Source organism: Dendrobates tinctorius, unplaced genomic scaffold (genome assembly GCF_039654945.1).
Source record: "Dendrobates tinctorius isolate UK_male_01 unplaced genomic scaffold, ASM3965494v1 ptg000086l, whole genome shotgun sequence".
In the NCBI taxonomy this organism is placed as follows: Eukaryota; Metazoa; Chordata; class Amphibia; order Anura; family Dendrobatidae; genus Dendrobates; species Dendrobates tinctorius.
The window spans coordinates 7,085,749-7,100,901 of record NW_027361754.1 but is presented as its reverse complement, the minus strand read 5'-3'; the positions used below and the strand labels follow the sequence as shown (position 1 = coordinate 7,100,901).

Genomic DNA, 15,153 nt, shown 5'->3' with positions numbered 1-15,153 from the left:
GTCGTCATCCGGACAAGCCGGGTCCTATGAGTCTTGAGGGCCCTGGGGTCCCTCGTAGAAGACTGGGTACTGTCATGTCGGACGCTGTTCACACCACAGCGTCCGGCAGGCAGAGGTAGTTCCACCTCCAGCCACTATAGCCTCAGTGGCGCCGGCTTGATCTTCAGGCTCTCGGGGGTTAATCCTGCTGGAGACCAGGTTGGAAGGTTAGTCACGCCCACGGTCTTTAAATAGTCTTACTGGCATATGGGCGTCGCCGATTATAGCTTGTGTTTCATACCAAGTGGTTCCGGTCTGGAGTGGAGGTGTTCAAGAGAGAGAGATTCATATCTGGTGTCGTATGATCCGTCGTTATCCTTTCGCCTTCCCATATTTGTGTTTAGTTGTGCCCTGTTCACATTACTGTTTATTCCTGTGTGTGTGTGGCGCAGTGCAGTTTAAGTTCTCCCTGTCTGTCATTATTTGTGTGGGAGCTTTGGTGGTGTGACTCCTCACTGGGTGGAGGGTGGAGGGTTAAGTGCAGGGCTGAGCAGGAGATAAGGAAAGGTCGGAGGCTCAGGCATTTGCACTTTCAGCAAAAACCCTGGGTTGAGGGTCAGACAGGGTTTCCCCTAGTAAAAGGGACACCACAGGGCCCCCGGGTATTTCAGCCTTAGTTGAACTAAGCCGTCGTGACAGTGGTAGGACAGATTATTCTGTATGTACATGTACTACGTCAGGTCTATTCAAAGTGTATGATGGCGCATTGAGCCAGTGTGTGTGATTATCTGCTGCTACTGAAGTGAATGTGAGCTGAGCTGTAGTACCAGAGATCTGCCCCTACACAGTGTATGACGCTGTGCTCTTCCGGTTCGGTGCTGCCACAGTGCGGTTGAGTGTGCGGGTTGTCGATCCGCCACTGATCAGGTATTGATGACCCATCTTAAGGATTGTTTATCCTAATGTTTAAATAGGAAATGCAGAAATCCTGCACCCGGTGCAAAATGGACCTGCCTAATATTCTGCCACATATGAACATACCCTAAAACCTGTCCCCCACCCACATCTTGTGGAATACTCTCTATTCTTTATCCACAGAGTTGCTCTGTGTACCTGCTTTGAGTGAAAGTACATGTATAGTAAAGACAATCTCTTCCAGAAATCTAAACTATGTATTTGTAGAGAATAAGTCCCATCTGGCAAAGGCAACGATCTGGAGGCAAAATGCTCACGACCTGACGGATCTTTTTCGGATAGACGTGGTCTGCTTTCCTGTAACTGTAAGCAAAAAAAAGGATAATAATATATATCAATTCCACTGGTGTCTGTGACTTTTCTTCAATCCTTCTTGTAACATCTAATTTCATGGAGGACCTGACACCAATGCAAACGTGTCTACCTTTTAGTCTCTCTTCTCCCCTGAGTATATGTACTGTATATACTGTATATTTAAAATCCACCATACAGAGATATGAGTAGTGGTAATTTTTGCAGCCTTTACTAAGCAGTGCAGATCACAATTTTTTTGCAATACAAAGATGTGCAAAATGTTTACATTTCTGTCGCTTTGTCGTCAAAATGGGCAGATATGGGTGCATGCTAGTCTAATTCATGACGAGCTATGCTGTTCCTTACTTCTGTCACTGACGGAGGCCCAAGCAACTTTTCAGATTCTCCTAATTCATTAACATGCATGTGACTGTTAATGAATAGAATGGTCTGACTCCATCACGACCCTTTCTCAAGACCGGCGAGAAAATCACAACGGATGAAACAAAGAGCGCCATAATGCTTTTTACCTTCAGGAGAAGTGGAAATCACCACGGTGCCTTTTCTGTTAGACTTTTTGGTTTTCAGCTTACGACTGGAGTCCTTGGATTCTCCCCAGTTTCCCAACTTTGCTATGAAAAATGTAAGAAACGGCACATTAAAAGTGGATTGTACAAGATGACGCCTGACATCTCTAAAGACAAAGTCCAAGAGTGCAGATTTAAACCTGTCTGGAGCAATGCAAAAAGGAGAATATGCAAAGAAAAAGAGCAGCAAAACTGCGAAGAAACCATTAATTTTAACTAAGGAAAAAATGATAAAAATGGAGAGTAATGAATACATGGGTTTAAGTAATAAGTAGTAAGTCATCTAGTGCAGCCGATTATCTTGCAGCAATTATCAGGGAGAAGCAATGGAAGCAGCAAAAATAACTATAGCAAAGCACAACACCAGCAGGTTGTTATCTGCCCACAGATCTCAGGTGCCCTTCTTGGCAATGCTGATGGCCCAGTGTTGAACACGTCTCGCCCCATCACTTCTAGCATATTTCTGCAGTTAAGTTTTACAGACGGTGAAGTCACTGAATCAACACTTTAATGTGGCATTTCTCAGCCCGCGCCCCAGTTTATTTCTTTCTCGTTGACTTATGGTACTTTGTTTGGGTCCAGACTCCAGAGAGCTGCCGTCTGCTGGTTCTAAGTTGTAGAACTTTACAGGATTTCAAGTGACAATCAGTAAATACCTCAACATTTTCCAGATCTTTGCTTACTGTGAACTTTCCTGGTTTCCTACCCCTTTATTCCATAGTTAAAATGTCACAGCAGGCGAGAAGCAAACCTACGCGTTTCAGCATTAAGCCTTACTCACAGCATATGGACCACCGTTAACTGTGAGAAGTATTAGACTATGTGGTGCAGTAACCTCTGTTAAAGCTAGGGGGCGCTGTATATGCTACTCAGAATATGCATGTGGGCGTATGTCAAAACGCCCATGATTAAGCCTGTATGTGTCTGGCTGTATGTAATAGGACCTGTAGTGAGGTCATGACCATGTGATCTATACCTCACTTGTGGGTGTAGTCATGTACCATATAGTGTGACTGAGGTCTGGTCACATGGGTTGCGTGTTTGATCCTGAGTGGTTAGAGTGCAAGGTCCCGGAAGGCCTGGGTGTGTTGGAAGTGTCTGGGACTGAACTTCCTGGAAGAGCACATGGAAAGGCCCGGACCTGGTAGAGTCTGTGATGGCTCTGTATATGGAAACTATTGCCCGGCTGTGGCTCTGCAACTGTTGATGGCCTAGTGAGCAAGGCTCCGTCTGGAACAGTGATCCCAGTGCAGCCGCTTCTCTGATATCCTGTGAGGGATGAACTGTGAGTAACGCTGACCGGGGTCAGTAAGAGACTTTGTATACTTTATGTGGTAATGCTGCATGTTTAACGGACGTTGTACTGGAAGCTACACGCTATTATGTTCATGAAGAGCGGTTTATGCTGATGTCTAATAAACCGAACGAACTGTTTAACCCGGAGTGTCCCCGCGCATGCCTCAAAGACCGGCCAAGTGAGTAAATCCCTGTCCACTCATTTGGTGGATCTCTACAACATGTACAAGAGATCAGCCTCTGATGGTCCTATTCACTGTCAGCAAACAGAGTTCTTGAAAATGTTAATGAATTTAAACCCAAAGTATATAAGAAAAATTACAGATGTTAAAGGGGTAATCTGGTCAGAAGCATTTATCACCACTCCTCTGGATACAGAATGAATGCTAAAGACTCTCACTGACTGCATGGGGACCCTCTTAACCCCAAATGCAAGACAGCATCTAGATGTCTAATTAAGATTTATGGCTGAGAATAGGTGTAAGGCCAGGATGATAATACTGGAGAACAGAGTTGGTGTTGTTGGGGAACAGGGGACAGCTGTCTCCCATTCTGTTGATGAGTTGAGGTCATCACCATATATCACTTATCCCAGGGATAGGTGACAAGTGCTTACCACTGAAGAGGAGCAGGAGATAGACATGTCATATGTATTTCCGTTTTGAGTACAAAACTAAAATGCGTTAATGAAAGCTACTTGAATTATTGCCACACATGGAACTACTCCTTTTTCACAGCAGCGCAGTCTCCCAGAATGTCTGTCTTCTACTCTTTTTCAATCTACATGCAGAAATATTCACTGGAGCTGTGACATACACGACCCAATTAGCTGAGCAACCCCCTCACCCCCGATATCACATTTAAAATGCATTATTACCCCATGTGTGCTTATCTCCCTTTTTCTTTTCTACTAAATGTTTACCACCGTCATACCCCTTTAATCAGTGGCGTAACTACAAAATGGGCCCCAGTGCAATCTTTCAAATGGGGGCCCCCCATGCTAAAATATTTTCCACCCAAATTCACATTTTCCCTATTCATTTTGCACACTATAGTTTTTGTTATGAATGGGTCACCGAGGAGAATAAAAACAAAACAAGCTAAGCCACAGAAAACCAGAGAAGTTGGTAACTATGCAGATTGCAGATCCCTGATCTTACCACACAACTAGCAGTAGCCGTGGAGCGTACCTACGATGTTCCTAGACGCCTCGTCACGGCCGGAGGACTACATAAGCCTAAAGCAAGAAAAGGGAAAACTAACTGCCCCAGAGCAGTTGCAATAAAAAACATGATTGTCAATGTAGATGCACCCGAATCAGGATGCCTGCGTTCAATCTGCAAGCGGATTTCATACTGCGCATGCTCAGAGTCCCATTTCTTTTTTCTTTCATTTTCACCAGTCTCTCTCCCCTCTCCTCTCTCTCCTCTGCCCCAGAAGTCAGAATTTCACATTTCCAACCAAATCCTGATCAGGATGCAATTCCATGTGTTTGCAGAAAAAATCCGGATGCAGATAAATCACTACCACTGGCTAACCTTAGAATAGGTCAGGAATTTCTGATCAGTGGGGGTGTGACACCTAGCACCCCTGCCAGTCAGCTGTTCTTGATGCCAGCTGGAACTGCTGTCTTACAGAGCTGCTCTGTCTACTGTTTAGTGGCCATGGCCAGCTACTGCACATTTTCCCCTTTTTCAAATCAAATGCACTATAGAGCATCATCAGTGTGCACTTCACTTTGTGCTATAGAGCCTCATCATGCATCATCAGTGTGCATTTCACTGTGCACTATAGAGCCTCATCATGTATCATCAGTGTGCACTTCACTGTGCACTATAGAGCCTCATCTCTCTCTCTCTCTCTCTCTCTCGAGAGAGAGAGAGAGAGAGAGAGAGAGAGAACTGAGTGGCTCCTAATAAAAGGACTCACAGGACAGGAGCAGATCTGAGGGACTCTTGGCCAGCAGCAGGAGCACTCAGCCACTCACACGCTCAAGGAGCGATGCAGATCTGAGGGACCCTTGGCCAGCAGCAGGAGAACGCAGCAACAGCTTGCAGCACTCAGCCACTCACACACTCAAGCAGCGGGGTGGCTGAAGGACCTGTGGACACCCCTCTCTCTGGATCAAGTGACCCGGTGACCACATTCAGTCCATCTTCCTCCATGTAACTAGAGAGCCTGCGGTGATGCCTCCCTGCTGCGGGTCACATGATTGGGTCCTCCTTCTCCTTCATTATTGGTGGACGGACGGGCCCCTAAGCAGTCCGGGCCGCGTTGCAGCTGCGACCACTATAGTTACGCCCCTGCCTTTAATACCAGCTACATGTTCTTGTATATATCGTCAGTCTTGAAGATTTGACATATGATGGATTATTTCCGCTGCAGCTATACATGCAGATCACAGGCCTCAGTCTTACCTAGAAACTTGGCATTTACAATGGTATCATCATTCAGTAATGGGGTAAATATGATGTCTGAGGAGTCCGGGGATCCTGAAGATGGAGGAATAATAGTGTCACCTCTATATCACTAGTTGATTAGAAGCAGCATGAGCATGAGAAGACACTACACAGAGAGGGAGAAATGAGGAGAAAACAGGTGAGGTCATACACTATGGGGTGGTAGTTATCTGGTAAGGCTGGTGATGTTATACACCAGGGTCAGACTGTCTTGGCGGGGCGCCGGGAAAATCCTCGGTGGACCCTTGCACAAGAGCTGGAGAGGGGAGAAAAGAAATAAAAAAAAAAAAATAAAAAATAGAGGTCGCGGGCCCTTTAAATGCGAGAGGGCTCGAGCATGCAGCTTGACAGCTGGGACGCACAGAACACTGTGCTGGGAGGGAGCTGCACTATACTGTCTGCTTGGAGGGAGCTGCACTATACTGTGTGCTGGGAGGAAGCTGCACTATACTGTGTGCTGGGAGGAAGCTGCACTATACTCTGTGTTGGGATGGAGCTGCACTATACTGTGTGCTGGGGGTAGCTGTACTATACTGTGTGTGGGGGAGAGCTGCACTATACTGTGTGTGGGGGAGAGCTGCACTATACTGTGTGTGGAGGGAAGCTGCACTATAATGTGCGTGGAGGGGGGCTGCATCATAATGTGTGGAGGGTGGGAGCTGCACTATACTCTGTGTTGGGACGGAGCTGCACTATACTGTGTGCTGGGGGGTAGCTGTACTATACTGTGTGTGGGGGAGAGCTGCACTATACTGTGTGTGAAGGGAAGCTGCACTGTAATGTGCGTGGAGGGGGGCTGCATTATAATGTGTGTGGAGGGGTGCTGAATTATACTGTGTGTGGAGGGGGGCTGAATTATACTGTGTGGAGGGTGGGAGCTGCACTATACTCTGTGTTGGGATGGAGCTGCACTATACTGTGTGCTGGGGGGTAGCTGTACTATACTGTGTGTGGGGGAGAGCTGCACTATACTGTGTGTGAAGGGGAGCTGCACTATACTGTGTGTGGAGGGAAGCTGCACTATAATGTGCGTGGAGGGAAGCTGCACTATAATGTGCGTGGGAGGGGGGCTGCATTATAATGTGTGTGGAGGGGTGCTGAATTATACTGTGTGTGTGGAGGGGGGCTGAATTATACTGTGTGGAGGGTAGCTGCACTATAATGTGTGTGGAGGGGGATGCATTATATTGTGTGTGGAGGGGGGCTACATTATACCGTGTGTGAAGGGGAGCTGCACTATAATGTGTGTGGAGTTGGGCTGCATTATATTGCGCGTGGAGGGGGGCTGAATTATACTGTGTGTGGAGGGGAGTTGAATTATAATGTGTGTGGAGGAGCTGCACTATACTGTGTGTTGGGAGATGCACTATACTGTGTGGAGGGGGTCTGCATTATACTGTGTGTGTGTAGCTGCAGTATGCTCTGAGTGGGGCTGCAGTATGCTCTGAGGGGAGCTGCAGTATACTGTGTGTGTAGCTGCAGTATACTCTGAGGGGGGCTGCAGTATACTGTGCATGTGTGTGTGTAGCTGCAGTATGATCTGAGGGGGGCTGCAGTATACTTTGAGGGGGTCTGAAGTATACTCTATGAGGGGGGGTTGCAGTATACTCTATCAAGGACCATGGGGAGTGCACTATGCTATATGTACTATATAGAACCAGCATTATACTGTATCGAGGACCATCTGTCCCCATCAATCTTCCTCAGCCACTGTAAAGAAACTCGGGAACAGGCGTCTAATAACTTCAATGCCGTCAACCACGTTCGTTTAACGGCCTGAATTCTGCAACTGTAAATACAGCCAAAATGTTTGTGTGATGCGGAATATGTGAGCATTTGGGACCCCGCTTTAAACTTTTGCCTAAAGCCCCACTTTCTCTAAAACCGGCCCTGACTGTGGGCGGCGGTTATCTGGTAAGGCCTGTGATGTCATACATTATGTATGGGGCAGCGGATATCTGGTAAGGTCGGTGATGTCATACACTATGGGGCGGCGGTTATCTGGTAAGGTTGGTAGTGCCACAGACCGTGAGGCGGTGATTTATCTGGTAAGGCCAGTGATGTCATACACTATGGGGCGGCGGTTATCTGGTAAGGTTGGTAGTGCCACAGACCGTGAGGTGGTGATTATCTGGCAAAGGCCAACGATGTCATACACTGTGAGGCAGTGGTTATCTGCTAAGGCCTGTAATGTCAAATTATGGGGCATTGGTTATCTGGTAAGGATGGTGATGTCATACACTTTGGGGAGGTGGTTATCTGGTAAGGTTGGTGGTGCCAGAGACTGTGGGGGCGGCGATTATCTGGTAAGGCTGGTGATATCATACACTGTGGTGAGGCGGTTATCTGGTAAGGTCGGTGATATCATATATTGTGGATCGGCGGTTATCTGGTAAGGTCGGTGATGTCATGGACTGTGCGGTGGTGGTTATCTGGTAAATCCAGTTATGGCACAAAACACAAGGGCGGCAGTCATCTCGATGGCCGTGGCGGCATAGACTGCAAAGGTGGAAGTTAATGGATGAGGGCTGATGACATTACTTCACTTGTTAAATTTGGAGTTGGTCTCAGCACAGTATGGCAGATTTTCAGACAGGTGCCACTACTTACTGGTCACGGCAAGCAGGACGTAGGTCTCCCTGTCGCCCAGGAGCTCACTGGCATAGCGCTGCTGGTTCTCCTGAAGATTCTTCACTTGCCCACCTTCATCTGCAAGTTCTATTTCCCCTGCAATATACAAGTTATGACTATTTATAGAGACTAGTTAAGATAATGTTAATTATAATGAGCATTATCATGGTTCAGTTTTGGCAGAGGTCAAAGAAGCAAAAATCTTTAAGTTGAGGATTATTTGGTCTAAATTTATGGAAAGAATAAATAACATCAAATGCAAAACTGGACAATTGTGAATCATGTCAAGAAGTATTTCTCTTCATACAGTTGTGGCCAAAAGTATTGACACCCCTGCAATTCTGTCAGATAATACTCAGTTTCTTCCTGAAAATGAATGCAAACACAAATTCTTTGGTATTATCTTCATTTAATTTTTCTTAAATGAAAAAACACAAAAAGAATTGTCCTAAAGCCAAATTGGATATAATTCCACACCAAACATAAAAAAGAGGGTGGACAAAAGTATTGGCACTGTTCGAAAAATCATGTGATGCTTCTCTAATTTGTGTAATTAACAGCACCTGTAACTTACCTGTGGCACCTAACAGGTGTTGGCAATAACTAAATCACACTTGCAGCCAGTTGACATGGATTAAAGTTGACTCAACCTCTGTCCTGTGTCCTTGTGTGTACCACATTGAGCATGGAGAAAAGAAAGAAGACCAAAGAACTGTCTGAGGACTTGAGAAACCAAATTGTGAGGAAGCATGAGTAATCTCAAGGCTACAAGTCCATCTCCAAAGACCTGAATGTTCCTGTGTCTACCGTGCGCAGTGTCATCAAGAAGTTTAAAGCCCATGGCACTGTGGCTAACCTCCCTAGATGTGGACGGAAAAGAAAAATTGACAAGAGATTTCAACGCAAGATTGTGCGGATGTTGGATAAAGAACCTTGACTAACATCCAAACAAGTCCAAGCTGCCCTGCAGTCCGAGGGTACAACAGTGTCAACCTGTACTATCCGTCGGCGTCTGAATGAAAAGGGACTGTATGGTGGGAGACCCAGGAAGACCCCACTTCTTACCCCGAGACATAAAAAAGCCAGGCTGGAGTTTGCCAAAACTTACCTGAAAAAGCCTAAAATGTTTTGGAAGAATGTTCTCTGGTCAGATGAGACAAAAGTAAAGCTTTTTGGGCAAAGGCATCAACATAGAGTTTACAGGAGAAAAAAAGAGGCATTCAAAGAAAAGAACATGGTTCCTACAGTCAAACATGGCGGAGGTTCCCTGATGTTTTGGGGTTGCTTTGCTGCCTCTGGCACTGGACCGCTTGACCATGTGCATGGCATTATGAAGTCAGAAGATTGCCAACAAATTCTGCAGCATAATGTAGGGCCCAGTGTGAGAAAGCTGGGTCTCCCTCAGAGGTCATGGGTCTTCCAGCAGGACAATGACCCAAAACACACTTCAAAAAGCACTAGAAAATGATTTGAGAAAAAGCACTGGAGACTTCTAAGGTGGCCAGCAATGAGTCCAGACCTGAATCCCATAGAACACCTGTGGAGAGATCTAAAAATGGCAGTTTGGAGAAGGCACCCTTCTAATATCAGGGACCTGGAGCAGTTTGCCAAAGAAGAATGGTCTAACATTCCAGCAGAGCATTGTAAGAAACTCATTGATGGTTACCGGAAGCGGTTGGTCACAGTTATTTTGGCTAAAGGTTGTGCAACCAAGCATTAGGCTGAGGGTGCCAATACTTTTGTCTGGCCCATTTTTGGAGTTTTGTGTGAAATGATCAATGTTTTGCTTTTTGCTTCATTCTCTTTTGTGTTTTTTTCATTTAAGACAAATTAAATGAAGATAATAATACCAAAGAATTTGTGTTTGCAATCATTTTCAGGAAGAACCTGAGTATTAGCTGACAGAATTGTAGGGGTGTCAATACTTTTGGCCACAACTGTATCATAGTATTCTAGAAAAAATGTAATGCACCAAACTGCGATACTGTACAATAACACAATACACTGTGCCATATACTATATATAATGCTTCAGACTTCAGAATTACAGCACACAGGTTTATGTTACCTCATGTCTCCTACCACAGAATTATACATTAAAACTAGAGATGAGCGAATATCTTCGGTTCCCTCCTTATTCGCTAAGCTATAGTGCTACCGAAGAAGCTGCATCAGGAACCAGCATACCTGGAGCACTCGCGATGATCAGCTGTTCGGCGCCCCAGCTGCATGAGTCGCGGGTGTGTGACAGTTACATCACATGCATGGGGAGCCTGTTTGTTGGGCTCTCCATGCATGTGCTGTGTCTGTGACACAGCCGCAACACATGCAGCTGCGGCGCTGAACAGCTTATCAGCAGGAGTGATCCAGGTATCCGGGTTTCCGCGGCAGCTTGTTCGGTAAGTGCTAATTTATAAAGCTCCTTCCTATATCCTATTATATATTATAATGCTCCAGTTCTATTATTCTTCCATTCCTTCCATGTTCCCTTCGTACCTTCATTTTCATAGTGACATAAGTTTTTGATACTTTCCAGTAGGAGCTGAACCTTGCAGTTGATATTAAAAAGTGTCTCTTCACTCTCTGCGGAGGAAATCAGAGGAGGACAGAGAGTTACTCATCACAGGGAATATCACATTTACATTTATTTACAAAACTGAATCAGATTATGAAGGAAAGATTGAACTTGATGGACCTAAGTCTTTTTTCAACCTATGTAACTATGAGATTTTGTCTCATTCACATATTTTTTTAAATTCAAAGTAAAGAAAAGCCCGCAAGGTTTCTATGAGTGCAATGGTGCGACCCAACTGTCTCAGATTTTGTAGAAACAGTCTAGTTTCTGCTTACCTCCATACAGAATGGTTATGAACATCTCGGCAGTATTCCTGAAAGAATCAGAGCAGTGTTAATAATGAGACACCCACAGCAGGTGACTTTTTAAAGGTGGAAATAAAGAACCTACCTGAGACTGTGAGCGTTCCTAGTCTCCAAGGAGAAGGTCACAACCAGCAGCCATTGACTCTGCTGCTGTTTGCTACGTCAGTGCTGATTGATCAGCAAACAATCCTTATTATTAATAGTGAGGTCGGTGCACAGCTTGGCTTTACATGGTTTTGTCTCCAAGGTGTTGCTAGACGTGGTTGCCAAGAATGCACCAAATCTGTGCTCATGTCTTGCATCTGTTTCACTTTGCACAGATCTCCTAACACAGTGACAACAATGCACCTCACAGGGTCTAACTTTCTTCTTCCCTTAACAAACCATAAAAAATAATACTCCTACAAGTTATACGCCAGCAACATACACTGCAATGATGGGATGTGATATAAAACATCCCTGCACAGAGGGAACGTCACAATCATTGGGCTGCTTCCTGAAATAATCTCCATCAGCAGCGAGTGGCTCCAGGACCTGGTTGTAGTGGTCTTCACCCCTCCTCCTGTGGTGCTACATGTGGCCTCCCACGTATAGCTTTCTCTACCCACACCTCTCCCCGTCCTTCCTCTGGTCACCACAACATATTCTCCTCCATCTCTCACACAATCACAACTAATGGACCCAAGTTACTAATGGTTTTGTGCCTAGGTGAAAAAATGGCCAACATTTCTTGTGTAAAGATCAGGTCACTTAATGTTTTTATGGCTTATTTAATTAGCTCTTAGATTTATTTTCATGTTCCAGACATTTTTTGTGACTCATTTGTTAAGGAGTGTACCTCAAAAAAGAGGTGTGGATTAAAGATGATTATCGTGATGTTACACCAGAATGGGGTCCTCAGCTGCTGGACCCCATTATAATGGCTCTACCTGCTACCTGTTGCTTCTCTGGAGGAAGCACATGTGCTAGGTAATATATGTAAATGTAGGTTTTCATGTCTCTTGGATTACGAGCCAACAAATACGGCTAAAATTCACAAAAGAAATGAGAAAGGTCCAGTGAATAGTCCTTTACTTTGACATCCAGAAATTCTCAGAGTTTGCGGATTACAATAATCTAGATTAAAGAATAGATGAAACGTTGTATGACTTACTGCCCTATTACACTCTGTGATAATACCAGTAGAATTGATGCAATACAGCCGGCTATTATCCAGCTCGATGGAACAAGTTCTGCGTGCTTTTCTCTTGAGTCAGATCACGGAGTTCATTGAATATCTTATCTGATGAATATACTGTTTTGCATGGACAATTCAGAAACAAGCAGAATGCTTACAGTAGGGGGTAGATATCAAGGTGGGTTCTGCAGTACTGGGGGGTCTGATAGAATTAAATAGATATCTAAATGATGTGCAGTTACAGCTTTAATTTGTGGGTTAGCTTTAGGGGGCTTCAGTTCTAGTTGCCCACCCAACTCCTGCAATCTGGATGTGTATTAGCTGGGGACAGATGTGCATGGGTCGCCCCCCCAGGGCTGTGGGGAACTCGGTACCGGGCCGGTGTCAGGGGAATGTGTCACAGCAGCGGTGACCCGGTCCGTGGCCCTGGGCGCCCAAAGTAATGGGGGAATGTAGTTAATGGAATGGAATAGTTCGTGACGCCACCTGTGGTGTTCGGCAAGGGAGGTGTTAAGGCGATGCTGCAGACAGATCCTCTGGGACAGATGGTGCTGTGCAGCAAGGATGGTATAGCCCTCCACAGGCAGGGCTGTTGTCCCAGGGCAGTGTAGATGTGGGGACACTTAGGTGGTGTAGTGTCCGGCGCAAGGGATGTAGCTGTGTCAGGCAGACGGACGCAGGAAGGAAAAGAGGACACAAGGGCATGTATTTCCAAAGCTTTACTCACAGTCAGTAATGTCCGCTTCTGTGCCGTGTCCTCCGGGTCAGGGACTCAGTCAACCTCCAGGCAAGATGGAAAGCTCCCCTCCAGCACTCCGCCAACTTATGTGCCTTTTCTGAACGTCTCCTCTATAGCGCCTTTAAGTGTGAAGATCTCCAGTACCGTGGTACTCTGGAGTTCTTCCTGACAGATGTTCCCAAGAACTCTACTTGTATGGCAGACAGCTGTAGCCTGCTTCGGGGACTCCCTTCTCCTGAGTCCCGGCTCTCTATCCGATTGCTGTTGTGCCCCAAGTCTTAGATGGGAGTAATGCATTTACTACTCCACCGGTGTCTGCTGCAGAACCATAAGTGTCCATACAACCTCAGGGACCGGGCACCGGCCTTGCGCTGAGAACCTATAGGCAGGGTTCCTCTTCTAACCCATGTCCTCTCTGTTCTCTCTACTCCTTCGTTCCGTACTTGTCTTTCTCTCTCTTATGGAAGCTTAGGTTTCAGTTCTACGTCTTTCTCCTTCTTTTCCTTTCCTGTGCCAGCTGGCTCAGATCACTGAGGCAGCTGCAGCACTCCTTCCTCCATCCCTTCTTCCAGGGATCCTCACTCCTGTCTGAGTGACTTCCTACCCGACTGACCTTCTGTCAGACTGACCTGTCATCCTACACTTTCCCACTCTTTTATGTATCTAAACTCCACCCACCTCCCAGCACATCCAGTGTTCCAAGCAGGGAACCACCAAAGGTGCTCTGCTACTCTCTAAGCACTGAGCCGCAATGTGGTTGTGCAGAACTACCCTGTTGTTTGGGGTGCAAGTGTTGGAGTGTGGAAAGGAGTTCCCACCTTACCTGGATGGTGGGGCACTACACCTTAGGAGAAGGTGCAGTACCTCTGTGGCGACTGAGCCGCAGGGGCGCCACATGCACATAGGGTGATAGATACCATAAAAGCCAGAAGCGGTATTGCACTCACCTAGAAGGGGTGTGACAGGCACAAATCCTAAAAAATCTCCTGTAGAACCCCAGAAGCCACAGCCCGGTGTATAGGAGGAGGCTCCTCAGGAGATAATTGGAAAGGAAAAGGCATTTACTCTGTCACCTTATTGGGGGACACAGAACCGTGGGTGTTATGCTGCTGTCCACTAGGAGGCGACACTATGCATAATCTGAAAAAAATTAACTTTGGCTCCTCCTCTGCAGTATACACCCCTGGACGGCGTCAGCCTTCTCCAGTTTTTGTTTAGTGTTGCAGGAGGCACACCTAAGATTTTTTTTTTTTACTCCGTCTTTTTCCTGGATCTTTTTTCCAAAGGACTACAGATGAAGAAAAGAGGGTCTCCAGCGAGACTCCCGGCATGGCATCCTCCTCGGTCCCCTATTAGGGGTACCCGGTTGAGGTCGAGGTGGCTATTCCCCATGTCGCTCCCTCACAAGTCCCTCGGGTACTGGTTCGAGGTCGAGACCCCCCTCCTTCCTCAGTTCCGTCCGGCTCTGGGTCCAGGTCGAGGCGACGATGAAGCCTCCTGACGGTGACAGCAGCACCCTCCCTAATCCCCCTCTGGGGGTATTAGGTTGAGACACCGCAGATAGGGCCTGTACCAGGCACCAGGGACCCCAGTCCACCTGTGGGCTCCTTTTGGGACCGGGGGAGGTGCAGCGAGGCTCGGCACTTATCAGAGACCGGGCTCCCTGCGCCCCGGTCTCTGCAGCAATGGCACCCAAGGGACCCTCCACAGGGCCCCAGTCACATATATGGCCCCACCGCCAGCCCTCCTTTCATTCTGGGGGGGTCTGGTTTAAATCCGACCCCCCCGCGGACGACCGCGCCGTCCTGGAGCCCTGCTGGGCAGGAGACCTCAAATTTAGGCCGCGGCTTCGGCCTAGCCGAAGTCGCCGCCCCCGGCCCGCCCCCCGGATGACGAAAATGACACTGCAGTGTCATAGAAGGGGCGGATCGAGGCAGGAGGGGTGTGCTTTTACATGGCCCAGCGCGCCCTTTTCCAGCTCTCCGCCCCCTTCCCTCTCCACCTCAGAATCCGGTGGCCATCTTGCTGCACCTGGAAGAACACAGCACAGCAGTCTCTGGGGGGCACAGGACGTGGGACTTATCAGCGCTGGACCTAAGGGGGAGCACCGGTGGGGTAAGATCACAGCTGGGTCCTT

The 15,153-nt window shown here is 47.0% G+C and overlaps 1 pseudogene; it reads right to left on the bottom strand.

Moving 5' to 3' along the window:
* Positions 1–277: 277 nt before the first annotated feature.
* LOC141098040 (uncharacterized) lies at positions 278–11,402 on the bottom strand (annotated as a pseudogene).
* Between the last annotated feature and the right edge of the window lie 3,751 nt (positions 11,403–15,153).